A 13,975-nucleotide genomic window follows, 5' to 3' on the forward strand; every position below is an offset into this window, starting at 1 on the left:
TTTCAGCTTCCAGTCATCCCAAAGTCACTCCTGAGATAACCAAAGGAGGAATACTTGTGTGAAGACTTTTTCCACCATATCTTGTTTATAAACCAAATGATTGCATTGCAACACGATCTAACTGCGGGGCCAAAGGAAAAGGACGGTACAAACTTTTATAGCAGACTTTAAAATTGTTTAGTGAAGTGTTGCTTGGCCACTCTCCTTGCTGGAGCTGCTTGTGTCTGTTCTTTGTCTGGGCGAGAGCTGCTGCTCTCCGTTTCCTTCTCTCCTTCTCCCTGCTGAGGTAAAAATGAGTCACTGAGTCAGCAGCTGGTCTCCGTCATTCCCAATATCGCCCAGAATTCCACAGGAGACCAGCTGCCGGATCGCTACTCTCTGACAACATCACTTCCCCTTTGCCCTTCTATGGACATGTTCACTGCTGACAAAAAAGCCGGTAATTACAAGATAGATGATGATTAGACTCATGTTCATGTCGGTCCATCTGTAATTTACATGTTTTGTTTCATTTGTTTAAACAAACCCTGTGTGTTCGGCCTCAAAAAGTATATAATGTTGCTAATTAATTTGACTGCAGCCTGTCATGAGTTTGTTTTCCCGATATAAACCACTGAAGGTGTACATCATCGGTGCTATTTGTCTCTCAGAGGCCACCTACATCAGCAGGAATCTGGCCCCGACAGAAAGGCAGGGGTTTCAAATAAAACACTCTTTTATGAAGTTAAACCATCAAAGGAATCTTTAAAGACCTCCATGCATTAAGGCACAGTGACTTTAATTCTCAACAGTTGCTATGTATTATATCAAAATCCCACAAATACTCCATAAGTGAAGGCCAAACACATTGACGCACAGTAGCTTGATATTGGGGTTGTTTCAACATATATACTGGCATATTGAATCAAGAGTCCTGTTGACTCTATGCTTGATGCTCTGTTGAGGCAGAGTGGCGCTTTGAGCTAAATGCTAATGCTAGCACAGCCATGCAGTCACATGACAGATCTTACATGTTGATGTAGAGCAGTTTACCATGGTTACTCACTATGTTTTGCATGTTAGCATGCTACATTGGGCCAGATATCATTTAACAAAAAGTGCAGATGAGGTTTATTAGATTTATAGGTATTATGGGATTAAGGTCTACAAAGTTATCAATTCTTCCTGAGGGGGACGTAAACGCTCTCCCCGCATTTAAAGCCAAACTATCCAACAGTTGTTAAGATGTCACAACAAATGACTTGACTTGACTTGAGATCTCCAAAGATTCATCCTCTTATTAGCATGAAAATCTGTACAACAGTTGTTGTGATAGTTCAGTCCGGGCCGAAGTGGCTGGCCAACATTGCCACCACAAGGGCCTCGTATTTACATGCCAGCTGTACTAAGTCTTGGAATGGAGGATTTTGACAGGCTGCAATGGGTCAACTTTATTTTTGGCCTAAGAGTTGGAGCTCATAGTAAATACTTGTACTTTTTTATTTGACGGCGTAGAACAAAAAAACGAATAATAAAAACAATGGAGAGGTCTCCATATTTGTCAGGGCTGTTGATTACGGATGAGTGGATTCCATCATTCAATGTTTAAAATGAAGTGTTTAGTTTTCCCATTCCTCTGGCTGAGAGGACAGGCAGGTCTCTGTCGGTAAAGGGAGGTGTTGTGCCGTGTGCTGCTTATTTGAAGAGTCACTTTGAAGGCATGGCAGTGAAGATGAGTGCTGGAGCTGTCACTGCTTCCTGACAGCTCACACTCCTAACAGCCCTTTCTGCTAGATGTTTATCCACTAAGCCGTGTGGAAAATACAGCCTGAATTCTCAGAAAAAAGGCGGGTTTCTCTCCATCCTTTCACTGGTTTTGTTTTTCAGTTGGAGAACCGCTTGACCTACCTGAGGACCTTCCTCCACTTATTCTTGGGCAGTTTATCGCTCCGCCTCATCTTTCCTCTTTGTTTTTAAGAAAAAGAAAAGCCAGTGGAAAGAGTTGAATGTGTTTTGCCATCTAGAGAGAGGGAGATCAAATCTCTTCATTGCGCATTAATTGTAGATTCGAAAAAAATCCAGCTTTGTTGACTTTGGCAGGCTGAAGATGTTTTAGCATTAGAGCACAGGGCACCATTGTTTGTCAATTCAATAGTGGGCCATGTTGCCTGAAGCAAAGACACTCATTGATCCAAAACATTAACTTTTAGGATGACTAGGCACAGTTTACAGATCGTTCCTTCTCATTGCAAGTAGTCACTAATGACCAAAAGCTTTGCAGAAAAAAAAACCTTCAATGGAAGCAATTATCTACTTCTAGATAGCATTGTTATTTATAATACAAAGTAATGTGTGCATTTTTCCCCTGTGACTTTATATTAAGAAAAACAAAAACATTAGCAATGTTGATGTAATGTAATGTAGCCATTTCTATTACCACTCTATGGTAGTATTCAATGTTGGAGGTTGAGTTCGCAATCAACATCCTGAATTCATGTTTGAATGGTCCAATGGCCAAATGTTCATGAATGACATAAGGGTGGACATTTGTTTCACTTTCTGTATTTAGTTAAGATAACATCCATCTTCTCGGCAGGATAACCAGCTCTCTTTACTCCATCGGCTTTTGTGTGGATGAACGCGGTAGGTATAAATCAGATCACTGTTGCAATCATTATTGGCTTGTTGGAGCTGTAGATGTGCGAGTTTGTTTCACTGCAGTGTAAACAGATAAATCAGTTGCTCTTCAGTTGTACTTTCAACAAAGTAGCTGCGCAACTAATGTCCTGTGGTATTTTATCACACAAAATGAATGGGGATGGAAACCAGGGCTTAATCTTACATTAAGTATATCAAAAAGCTAGATATTTAAAGCATTTCTCCCTAAATATTAAACCATCTCTTTAATCAAATGTTAAAAGTGAAAAGAACACATCAGTCCTTGATTTGAAAGTTTCCATCTTCATGCCAGACGCTTTTTCATTCCCATCAAGAGATGTCATTTCCAGTCAGAGCACATATCAACCATGCCCCTGTGTAAAGAGTTCTTCCTGAGTTACTTATTAATGACGTCTGGGTTCTGCCATGCTCTGAGTGAATGCTGATTGTCCTCAATTGTAATTGCTGATCCATTAACACAAACGATCACTTAAGTGTAATTGCTTCACTGCAGATGGTTGATTGTCTTAAGGTCTCCATTAACAACCGTTACTGATAATCAAGATATTATCGTTGGATGTTGACTAGCGTTGCACATTATATTCTGATGAGGGCTATTATAAATGTTAAAAGGGATTTTCTGGTTCTTGAGGGGATGTACAGAGACTGAGCGACCCCTCCCTGTGTGAGAGCTGTAGTGTTTGGCTTCCAGGCCTTCATGACACCATCGCTCTGCAACTAGCCAGACTCATTTTCTCTCTCATTGGACTTCAGTGACTGCTTTTATTATAGTCTTGCATATAGTCTTTTTCACAGCTCTGGTGAGAAGGTGAATAAATAAGTTAAACGCTCACCGGGAGAGGAACAGGAAATCTTTTTATAGCGTCCTTCTGAGAAGTGAGAAAGAGAGAAAGTGTCTCATTGGAAACTTTCAAAGAAAACTCTTGGTCTCTTGATTCTGAGGTCCTTTAATGATGACCTTCTCTCACCCTGGGTCTGTTCCGTCCAGGGGATCACGTCACACCTCATTATGAATATGCTGCAGTGAGATCAGTCAATAAATACGCCGACAAACAGTTATGGAGCCGATCTTGCATATATCACCTACACTACAGTCTGAACTTAGACTAATGCAAATAATATCTCACGGCAGCAGAACACGCCGCGACATCTCCTCCTTCCTTTCTATCTTTTTTCAGAAAATATCGGAAACCCCACGACTGAAAACACCTTCGCCCAATCACCTGGTCCTCCTTAACACCCCACTGTAGATCCGCCAGCTTGAGCTCAGTCTTTCTATGATACTTCAGCTGGATCTGACAACTTGTTTTTCATTGTTGGCCACAGCCACCTCTCATGAAAGAGCCACTTCTTCACTTTCCAAAAGCAACAACATGCACGTGTTGATTCTCTAGAGCTGACAGTGTCGTGCCTGTATCAAATTGATTCAGGGCCTTCTTTTCTGTTTAACATAATCAGAATATGGAATCAATATGTAAAAAAGGGCAACCAATAATTTTGTTTGGAAAAATGCAAGTCTCTCCCTCAGTCATCTGTTTGTCATTTCTGCATGTGTATTCCTAAAAGTGTACGTACACAGACTGTTGCTATGTAGAAAAACTGTTACAAGCCCACAGCTGACCATTAGCAGGGGGAGCATGTCCAAGTTGGCAGCAGGTCAAATGGCAAGGCTAAGTCAACAGAGGACAGGGGGAGTGAGGGGAGGACGAAGAGGCAGGAGAGAAGGCTTTGAGTCCCACAGCACAGAGGAGGGATCAGGCCTCTCTGCAGGGCGAGTGACTGGCTGGTGTTTGGATCCCTCACAGCCGTGACAACGAGTGCAATCCAAACCATGACTGGAAAGATACTCCACACTTGTATCATTGACAGGTGTGTGTATCACACTCGTTAAGTCACAAGTCACATATGCACATGCTTAAATACAGACATGTGCATATCAAAATGTCGTTTTACTTATCCTGCATTATGCAAATGAAAGCTTTCCTATGCAAAAAAACAGAGTAAAAATAAGCATATTTGTGCTTTTTGTTAGGGGCTACTTATATTCATTATTTTATAGATTTTGCTCTCCTTGTTTTGACCAAAAGGAAGCGTATTTGTAGAAGGGAAAAGAGCAAGAACTGGCTTGGTCTATGATAGTTTACATGCCACTGAGAAGACAAATTGTGTAGACACATAGAGCTGAGACAGGAAGTTCTAAACCAAACACAAGAGGAATATCTCACCTTAATGCTAACCCGTAGCTGACCCTGTGCTAGTTTCAAGTTGGGACAAACAGCACTAAAATTAGAAACTCAGAGGAACTCAGGGGATCTGAGAGGACTGTGTTAGATGAAAAAGATGAGCTCCTGACTCTGTCTATTTCTACCCTCACTTCCTGTAGTCTGGGGAAAGTAAGCTCCTTCAGATATTGTGTTTTTCAGTCGAGCTGCGTAACACTTTCTATATCAGTTGCTTTCTTCTTATGTCATCCATCATGTGCATCCCACATGATATAATGCATCCTTGTTGCTAAAAGTCAGCTGAAAGATCAACCCATATTTGTTCTGTACACCAAGCAGATGCCTAGAAGTGAAAACAGACATCATATTATAAGACTCAGAAAATGAAGGCATTTTGACCAAAGCAGGGGACGTACTCTTGCTGAGTCTGGGCCATAAGCTCGCTGAAACAAAACAGATTTTAGCGAGCGCAGGGAAACACAGTGTGATAACAATAACTTTTGTGACTTTCCTTTGAAGGAGGTATCACTAACCACAGCAGGAAGGACAGCTACGATTCGTTCAAAAGTATTAAATCTTGTCCCTTCACAGGCTGGAATGTCGAGGATAGCCATGATGCGGAGACCGGGAAGTCTTAAATCACCAACAGGAGCTTGCTTCTATTCTGCAGACTCATGCTTTCTTCTCTGTCTTGTTGAACTCTTTCTCCCATCATGCCTTGGCCGTAGTCTTCTGTTATGCAGAAAGCAGCCATGCTGTCACTTGCCTTAAAGCTGCTCTAATTCATATTTTGTTTATAATACCAATGGATCAAATTAGTATAAGTAATGAAAATGGCTGTCAGGTCTACGGAGCTATTTAGTAGCCAATGGCTTTGGTTTCACAGTTTGATTCAGTCTTATCACTTTGATACGCTTTTATTTCCAGAAGTATGAAACAGCTTTTTATGGATTAAAAACTATGATGATCATATTGACTTGTTAAGCTTGTTGTGCTGCCCCTAAGTGGCCACAACTTTGTAATCGTTTTATTGAGGCAATATCTTCAAGAAGGAAAGCGTTTGGTTTCATAATTATACACAGTGAGAATGTATATACAGAGTACCAAGTTCAGACTATGAACCTATGTTAGAGGGATCAAAACCTAGATTAAAACCAAGTCTCCCTCAGATAACAACAAGGTATTTTAGTTCTTGAGATTACTTGAACAAAATGTTCAGAAGTGGCTACTTTGTAATGGCCACCACTTTCCAGGTACTGTCTTTTCTACATATGCACATCCACTGTTGGCCAGCACATGTTTAGCACGTGTAAATAGTTCATGGGTTTTGGGAATCAATCAAATCAGCAAAAGTTACTCCAAAATATATGTGCAATTATATTTAGGATGCAATCCAAGCTAACCACTACCTTCCAAAAACACAAACAGTCTTCTAAGCACGAGCTGTTCTCTGTCTACATGCTAATGTTTAATTGAGATGACATTGGAGCAAAATGCAGAGCCCGTTTGAGGTGGCAGGAAAAACACAGCAGGCTGCCAAAGGACTGTATATCCTATATTCTGTTGGTTTAGGTTTGGGGGGAGAACACATATTTAAGTCAGATTTTGAAAAAAGAATCTTATGTGCCTCTTTTCTCTGGAGCATACATAAAGAGACTGCAACCACAACATCCCTCTCTTTCTCTCTGCAGATGTAGGACTCTCTCTCAGCCACAGCGCTCCAGCCTCAATAGACATCTCGAATGACTGCTGTCAGCATGCTCATTAAGTCTTTCAGTCTGGGTCTGTTTAAACAAGCTCCTCCGGCGACACCAATTCCAATTCCCGGCCGCGGGATGATTTGTTTCTCTCTACCCAGAAACATGCCTTGGTCCATTTAAAGGGTGGTCAAACATACTTATTGTTAGGTAGAACAAACACTGCAGGACATGTTTTTGTTAGCCTTCTTGGCTCTTTGCGATGAAAGGATACAAAATTGCTACCACCTGCTTCTGTTATCACCTAAGAAGAATGTAGTACGCTGTCAAAATGTGGTTACATTTCTTTGTGTAAATTCACAGAAAAATGTAAATCTTATGTCAGTTTAGATTTACATTGTAAGGGTATGCAGCCATGCTAGCCACTCTCCCTGAGGCTGTACATAGACACAGCAGTGCTTTGAGCAGAATGCTAACGTTATCATGCTGAGAATGCTAACGGGTAGCAGGTAGCGTATTCCACCGTGGACGTATTGGTTAATTCAGTCAGCAGATCCCTGAAGCTTCGATACTGCTGCTGTTATTCAAAGTTAATATTGACTGGCATTTGCAAATTGCACCAAACTCAACACTGCACATCATTTGGTCCCCAGCAATACAAAGACCAAGTGTAAAGTAGATTGGATGTATGGTTCGTGAAGTATGCCAAATAAAAACATAAACACACTCCTTGTTAGATCTCTAAACGAAACACTGAGCTTTTTTTGCCCCAATAAGAAAATGTAATATCCTGTTTAATTACATTACAACTCATACATGTCACTAAGTCTATGAATCCAAAGCAGATATATGTAGATGATCTAGCTATAAAGACATGAGGTATCCTCACAGGTCTAGACAGGGGGACATACCTGTCTGTCTGAGTCCAATCGTAGCATGTCATCAGGCCAAGGACATCAATGTCCTCTAATGGCAAAACCTGCTGTCACAGATTCTCTGAATACTTTCTATTCTGCGATTTGAGACATCTGTGTTTTTGTAGCGAACCATTCACTCAGTTCCCGACCAACAGGATGGTACGCTGAACATCTACATTGCCCATTCATTTCACTCTCCATAAACATTGAAAACCGCTTTACGGTCAGTAAGACAGTCTAATAAGACTACAGTCTTTCAAAAACAACACTGGATACCGTCTCCCCGGGATGATTACCTTCACAGCCTGAAATGTGGCTTTGAGGACAGAGACATCTTTCAATGCTGCCCATCATCTCTTTCTATTTTGCCCCATACTCAATTACAAGCATCCCCCTCTTACCAAACACACACACTTATGTTCTTAACCCCTTTTTGGCCAATGGGTCATCCGAAACCTGGGCCACATGGTGCACCCCTGAGTGTTTTTGTCTTAACTGCCAGCCTCCAAACCATCATGAGTTAGAGGTGATAGAGACAGTCTTAAATGCAAGACGTCCCAGAGGTGGATAGGAAAAAAGTAGCTCTGACATGCTGTATTTTTGCTGAGTGCTGAGAGATACTTCAGTGCGCGCCACGGCACGAGTCGCCCTGTGGAGAGCACTTGAGTTACTAAAGTGAGATCCTGCTTCAACTCCCCGTGGGAAACAGGGTGTTGAAATGTCGTCTTCAGTCCAGGACAGGTTATGCCCCTTGTCACAACACTCGTACCGAGCTAGATGATTTCCTTTGGGCACTGCTGGGGTTGTTAATGTGGGATTGTCATGTAAAAAGTAGCAGCAGACCTGCATTTAAAATGTTTGAAAAGGCTTGCGGTTTCCATCCCTTTATTTATTTCCAAAATGTGGGCAGTGTGATGTACGGCCTTTATGCGTGCCTGGAACACTCAGAGAGTCCTGAGGCTTTCTTTTGTGATATATTTAATGTGGTAAGAGTTTAAAGTTTTGGGTACAAAATCAGTGCTCGTGGGACCATTTCTGTAAAACATTGGGCATGTAAAACCACCCACGGAACTTTCCTTTGCTCGAGCTCAGATCTCAAGTGGTGATAGAGCGATGATGGCATTTTACTTGAAACAAACAAGGTAGGCCATTCACCTCAACAAAGCTTGCGTTGGACAGTGATGCGGATCTGAAGGTGGACAAGGAAGAGCAAAACATTATATTGTTCCAACATGACAGGCTTCACGGATATTTGGAGCCCAGTGTGAGAAAATGACAGTAACTAAAGTAAAAGCAGACTGCCTGGCGAGCGCAACATTTAGGACACAGGATATGCATAATGAGCCTGGCATTGTTATCGACAGCATGCTGCATTCTGGGAGGGCATTTGCTTAGCAGTGCCAGTCAGTGAGAGAAGACAACTCTGCATTGCAATTTGTCTCACCCAACCGGGCCTGACGGAGCGCTACGAGCATGTGCAGTAGTTAAATGAGTTGGATCTGTGTGGCCTGACTGTGAGGATAGGGGTGAATGGCTTCAGCTTCCACAATAGGTTAGGTGTGACCACTAATAGGGCTGGTATTGTGACAGTTATTTGATAATGAAGCCTACAATAAGACAGAGTTGCCACATTGCTCATTCCACCATAGCGAGGCATTCTTCCTAGTCAGTCACTGGCAACAAGTCCCACATCATATTGTTGACTGAGCAAGCCAAACAAATTTAGCCTCCCAACACTAACCAGGCTGCTGAATGACAATTATTTCCGGACCTAACAGACCCCAACACGGACTTCTTGAACCGAGTGACATGACCCAGCTCTTCCTGCCAACAGCAGCCAGTGTGGTAGCATACCCCTGTTGTCGCTGGGCTCCCAAGGCCCCTCAAGTGTTCATTCTCAAAGTGAATGAGTTGAATCTCTGCCTCCTGGCACTAAACTAGCACTTCCTGCAGACTGAGAGGAGTCTCAGATTGGCATGATTTAGCCTTCAAGGAAAAACCTGTCTGTAGCCGAACAAACTGACCTGTGTGTCCCGACATTCTTCTGCTATGTGCAGAAGATTGATGACTTCAAAATGAACGGATAGGACACAAAAGAATACAGGCTAAACCTTCTCGCTTTTTAATGCAGAGTGATGCACGCTGATGGTCCTATGCTCAGTTCTTCTTGCTTGACTTAACAAGAGTAGTTAACCTAATATCTTCCTGATAAATTGCAGTATTACTAATCAGGATGGATGCTGCAGAAGCACTGCCCCTGATGCTTGTGAGCTCTGTTTTTGTGTTGGCCTTGTGGTCAGAACTGCATGGAAACTTTTCCATCTGTAAATAATCATACACCGTGCATTATATTTGTTGGGTGAAGGTTGAATCATGCTAACATACTGGCTTCTTTGTCTGATGTAGCTCTACAGTCCTGTCAAATCAGTGCAGGAACCCTTCATCCATATCTCCTAATATGTTCCAAATGTATTCTGTGGAAAATATTTTATACCAGAGGATGTTTAACATCATTATTGATTATATAATAATGGATGGTGTAATTACGTTGTTTTTTTCATACGATGGAACAGTCAATGATTAGGTTGCTTTAGAGACATTTTGAAAACGAATTGTAGCGAGAAATGTTAAACTTACTCTACTTTAGCTCTCCAACCATCACGTACATTGTTCATTTCTTTAACTATCTATTTTAGCCATTCATCATTCTCCTTTTGGCTATCCAGCACCCAATCCATAGCTAACTACCGCGACTACTTGACCAATACTTTAAGATGACTATTTCGTCAATTACTGTTTATCTATGCCTTTAAGCCATTGGCAAATTATTTGAACTGTTTATTAATTACTTCGCCTTTTCTATTTCCAACCTCTCTTTAGTACTTTTAGCTAACATAGACATCTGTGCTCGGTAAATCGTTTTCATTGACTTACTGTACAGTCACAAGATATTGAATTATACCGAATTTCAATTTCTTCAAATCAATCAGGCTACTGACACGCTAATCTTAAGCTTTTTTTCCAAGTACTGCAGAAGTTAACCCTGGGGTACTGCTTGTGAATCTTTAAGTATTTAAATCAAATCTGCACATTTTCTCCATGGACTACTTGTATTACTTTGTGGAGGAAGCACACACTCTGTTTGAACTCTGATTGTGGTTTATCAGTGAAGATTGTCCGACTTTATTTTCAATGTGAGTTTTACCCACTTGGCCTGCATCACATATCCCCAGAAATAATAAGTTGCTTTCATCAAAAGCACTCTTATCTATTTCTTTATTTTTGTGCAAGTATAAAAACAAACCCCGTTTTAGAATGGGCGCTATCATGTTTACCTCCGATTTACTGTGGCAATTTAATGTGCACAGCTCACATGCTGAGTTGATGTTGATGCCATGTTTCAAAGCCCTGTAAGTCGTTGTGGTATTGATGTTGAGAGTTAGTTCTGGCAAGCATGTGCAGCGATGTGCCTGAGCAGACTGTACTTGGCTGTTTGTCTTGGTGGTGGTCTGAGGCTGCTTTATTCTGGCGCTTTGGTTCTGGAAGAACACTGAGCTTCTGGATTGACAAAATATCCTCAAGATCCAGCATCTGAGGGCCTTGAATTCATTACACATGTCCCCAGTCTCCAGTTTAACCCTGTGATCAAGAGCCGCTCCTTGATCACCCGTGGAGAGAAATACCACACAGAAGCCCTCTCCTTTCTCCAGAGGGAATTTGTGGCCGAGTGTAAGAGGAAGACTCTTCCAAATAGATAAATAACGTTGGTAAGCCACATAGATTAGATAAAGGGAATTTAGAGAGGTCCTAAAGAGAAGCTTGAAGGCTGTTTGGTGTAGAGAGAGAGACATCTGCCTCCCAATCTGGCATGTGATTATTATTTGTAGGGTTTACTAAGCCATTAGCTTAGGAAGAGATCAATAGCTGTTGATGTCTCATTAGAGAACAGCAGGTTCACTTAAGTGAGAAGGTTATATGGTCATGTCAAGGCCTCAGAAAGTTTAGTAGCGTAACCAGACAGAAAGGCCTGATTTACAATGCCATAAACTTTCCATTTTAAACTAAGCTGATGAGGACAGAGTGCAGATTCCTGTCAAATGTAGACCATTAAACTGCCAGGCATTAGTGCACAAGAAGACATCATGTCTCCTGGTTACAACAAAACCTACTGATGTACACAAATAGTGAGAAGCAAGGTATTATAATCAGTCTGCCTCAAAAAGCGCTCGCTTGGAGAGAAAATGAAAAATAGCAAATGAGGGAGTGCTAGAGACTGGCCCCATTAAAGGCGATAATCAATATCTGTCATCAACATTCCATAACCGCACTACCACCAACCTGCTGTTTGTTTATCATAGGCGGTAATAAGCACATCATATTTCAGGAAAAGGCAAATGATCTGAAGTGACATGTTATGTTCTCCTTGCTCTTTTTTTCCTGGATTGCCATCAATGCTTTTTTTCTGGATTGTAGGAAATCACATGAAGTAAATGGTGAGGAACATTCACGCCACATGACGGGCTCCAAATTTACGGCAAGAACTTTCCATCCATCTATTTTTACACTAGACATTGTACATAGCTGACTAACTGGAAAACAACCAACTTTTATAGCGCTATAAAAAGGTGGTCGCTAACAAACGTAAATGATTAAAATGATTCAATGTAGGCTGTAGTCTGGCAGCATACACTCTCCCCGGCCCCCCCCCCGCTGGTCTGCACTTAGCACCGCTTCTTCCTTAAGACAATCACTCAGTGTCAAAATACAGAGGATAGCTTGAGCAGGTCAAAGGTCAGGAACTCAGTGGTGCTGGGCCCTCACCACAAAGATACTTTGAAATCATAAGGTGGTGTGTGAGTGGCAGCTAGCAGTGGGTAGCACACAATGAGCATGTGAGTGTGAGGTGTGATCACTGTACGCTCGCCTGCCAGACACACAGCACAGTGGGGGCATCAACATCAGAGAGCTCTACAAATGCTTGGTTACATTCACATACTGGTGCCTGACTACTTTTTTTACTGACTACAATAACTCTCAGCTTCTCACAACTAATTTGTAATGACACATCTTGTCCAAGTGTAAGACGGTTTTTGGTACTTCGTCCGGGTGAAAAATATTATTTTCCCAAAAGTGTTTCCATGAGGGAATAATATAAACCCTCTCATAATATTGCATGTGCCATGGATAGAAATGGCTGCCAAATAACGTGCCGTATGGTAACACATGTGTGTAGTGTTAATCACTGATTTTGTGTATTATGTAAACTATGTTGTGTCAACACAATTATGCAGAGGCATGATTAAACTCTGGCGCTAACAGACAGCTTGACAATTCAAAACACAGACAAGTGCAGATCCATGCTGGTCGTCGGCCAATATTCATCAGAGGCAGCCTGTGGTTATAAGGAATGAATACCATAATAGTGGTGAGAGTCATGGCGTGAGCAACAGTTTATTTGGTGGAAAGCTCCTTCTCTCACTCTGTATTTGATTTGCCCATGAGTTGCATAACAGTCCGTTTGTGTAGGCGTAGTAGACTTCCATGTGTCTTTTGGTCTCAGGTCCTGACGGCCACACAGATGGACAATGAAATGAGGTTCCAATTTCCTGAAAGGATTAGCCAAGAGGGAATCTGTCATCTTCATAGACTGATAGAGCAGAGACTTGATCTGTGTAAATGAATTTCCAGGTTTTGAAAAATGAAAAATATGCTCTGAAGGGAATGTGGCCTGCGGTCTGCCAGACTCATGCATTGTAGATTATTCAGGCAGCAATGAAGGGACCTACCTGTCAATGACAAGTTCTTTCTTGGAACAAAGTCTGGGCTTTGGCTCCAAGAATAAAAGGTATCAACGAATCCCGAATGGACGTCACCTCAAAACGTACACTATAGGAGCGTAGCAAATACTTTTGAGGTTCAGAATCAGAAGGTTTATTGTCAACAAGGTTTTTACTGAGAAGGAATTTGCCTTGGCGTTTGGGGCATACAGTTAACATATTGAGAGGACAATAAATATTGGGAAAGTAAAAAGTAAAGAACAAAAATATATATAGGATTATTAAACAACAGGAAAGCTCTATTCCAAACCAAGACTGCACACTTATATAACTCTTCAAAACTTGCAGTGCATACCAGATGCCCTACCTCTGATCTTACCTTTACAATAAAAGCACTTAAAGTGTGTAACTGTTTATCAGAAATACCTTACATTTATTCAGAGCGTTTCATTTAAAAGGAAACTCAAAATAATAGAGAATGATATAGATTTTTTTCTGACGAGAGAGCTACTGAGAATCTATTTAATACTCTTACTGAACAAGTTTTGAATGTGTTTTACATGTGCATTTCTGCGGGGATGTAGTTTCGATACTAAATATTCAGAGGCTATTATTTAGCATTTTTGTATAGTTTTCTCATCATGCCCTCAGTGTGTAGAGGCCTTAAAACAACAACAACAAAATCACAGTGATGTACAATATTG

The sequence above is a fragment of the Trematomus bernacchii genome, unplaced genomic scaffold (genome assembly GCF_902827165.1).
Source record: "Trematomus bernacchii unplaced genomic scaffold, fTreBer1.1, whole genome shotgun sequence".
Taxonomy (NCBI): domain Eukaryota; kingdom Metazoa; phylum Chordata; class Actinopteri; order Perciformes; family Nototheniidae; genus Trematomus; species Trematomus bernacchii.